General features: G+C 44.2%; 1 protein-coding gene across 1 annotated transcript in view; it reads right to left on the bottom strand.

The window, feature by feature from the left end:
• Positions 1 to 2,104, bottom strand: part of LOC127748855 (glutamate receptor ionotropic, kainate 5-like) — an 11,971-nt gene that overhangs the window by 2,756 nt on the left and 7,111 nt on the right. The window lies entirely within an intron of this gene.

The following is a 2,104-nucleotide window of genomic DNA, read 5'->3' as shown; positions in this document are numbered from 1 at the left end:
CGAGCGACTTCTAGAAAACACGAAGTATCGCCAAAATCGGAGGTACACAATGTCTCAGAGACGTCGTGGACAACCATGAAAACACAATTTTACACCTTTTCCGTTTACATTACCTTTTAGGGGACTTTTATCTTCCAAAAATCAGTTTTGGTACATTCGTCGATAAAATAGTTTCTGCGCCACTGTAGGTGTAGGGATGGAACCTGAGGGTATATTTCTCATCACAAGGGATGGTTCAACACATTAACAATATTCGAATGAAATTATTCATAATAAGTGGCTTTTGAAAATATATTTTTTACTCAAATAGAGAAAAAAAATGTTTTTCAAAATTCAGTTAAACCCCTGTGTCAATCTGTAGTCCTTGATGAACTGAAACGAACAAGCTATTGACCAGTTTTTTATCACTACTTTCTCCGGAGGAATCCTTTAAAAGAAAATATCCTATGAAAATAAAAGTACACACTTGGGACCTCTTCAAAGATAAGTTCATTTCAATCTGATATTGTTAATGTGTTAAGCCATCCCTTGTGATGAGAAATATACCATTAGGTTCTATCCCTACAGTGGCTTAGAAAGTAATTTTATTGACAAATGTCCCAAAAATGCATTTTGTTAGGTAAAAGTCCCCTTTATAGGCAACTATTGCCAACTATTACGTCTCTATTACCTCTATTACCTGTCTATTACCTCTATTACCTTTCTATTACGTCTATTACCTGACTATTACCTCTATTACCAAACTATTACCGGACGGGCGACCCGACTATTACCTGAGTGGATACCCCCTCGCCTGAAATGGTCTTTTCGTAAACTGTTGCCCATTTTCAGTGCATATGTACTTGGCCGATGTTGTCTTCTCAAGAAACTAGTATATTTTCGTATCTTCTTTTCTACCAGGAATAACTGACAGGCCAGCATTCCCGTACCGGCCACTGCATTTTTTGTCATTACCTCGCCGGTTCTTATGTAGAATGTTTTTGTTATAAATAAAAGTTCTTCTTCAATACTTTAAATTTATTACCTGTTTAATCATTCTATGCCCCTAAATCCAGAATAATAACGAAAAGATAGCTTTCAAACAGCAAAAACCTGCAAAAAAACACTTGGATAGTATGCGGGTTGCCTACCGACACCCCTCTGGGACCTCCGACTTTGAGCCCGGAGACCTTTTTTTCTGGGCGCAAATCTCGACTCCCGGTGTGTTGGCAGCATTGTAAGTTCGCCCAAGAACACTTTAGGACCTACGGAGTACCCGTGGTACCCGAGAAAAAAAGGTCTCAGCCTCCAAAGTCGGCCGAGATCACGGCGGAGATAAGCTTTTAGCACACTTTAAGCCCGGAGACCCTTTTTTCTGGGCTCACATTTCGACTTCCGGTGTGTTGGCAGCACTGTCGGGTTGCACTAGAACACTTTCGAACAGACGGGGTACCCGCGGCACCCGAGACAAAAAAGGTCTCAGCCTCCAATGTCGGCCGAGATCACGACGGAGACAAGCGTTTGGCCGACTTTGAGCCCTGAGACCTTTTTTTCTGGGCTCAAATCGCAACTCACGGTGTGTTGGCAGTATTGTCGGGTCGCCCAAAAACCATTTAGGACCTACGGACCCAGGACGAAAAAGGTCTCAGCCTTCAAAGTCAGCCGAGATCACGGCGGAGATAAGCTTTCGGCTGACTTTGAGCCCTGAGACCTTTTTTTTCTGGGCTCAAATTTCGACTGCCGGTGTGTTGGCAGCATTGTAGAGTCGCCCGAGAACCCTTTAGGACCTACAGAGTACCCTTGGCACACAGGACAAAAAAGGTGTCAGCCTCCAAAGTCGGCCGAGACCACGACGGAGATAAGCTTTCGGCCGACTTTGAGCCCTAAGACCTTTTTTTCTGGGCTCAAATTTCGACTTCCGGTGTGTTGGCAGCACTGTCAGGTTGCCCAAGAACACTTTCGATGGGACGGGGTGCCCGTGGCACTCGAGACAAAAAAGGTCTCAGCCTCCAAAGTCGGCCAAGATAACGACGGAGATAAGCTTTCGGCCGACTTTGAGTCCTGTGACATTTTTTCCTGGGATCAAATTTCGACTTCCGGTGTGTTGGCAGCACTGTCGGGTTGC

The sequence above is a fragment of the Frankliniella occidentalis genome, unplaced genomic scaffold (assembly GCF_000697945.3).
Source record: "Frankliniella occidentalis isolate FOCC.00 unplaced genomic scaffold, Focc_3.1 Scaffold16, whole genome shotgun sequence".
Classification (NCBI taxonomy): domain Eukaryota; kingdom Metazoa; phylum Arthropoda; class Insecta; order Thysanoptera; family Thripidae; genus Frankliniella; species Frankliniella occidentalis.
The sequence above is the reverse complement of the archived record's forward strand: the minus strand, read 5'-3'. Positions and strand labels throughout refer to the sequence as shown.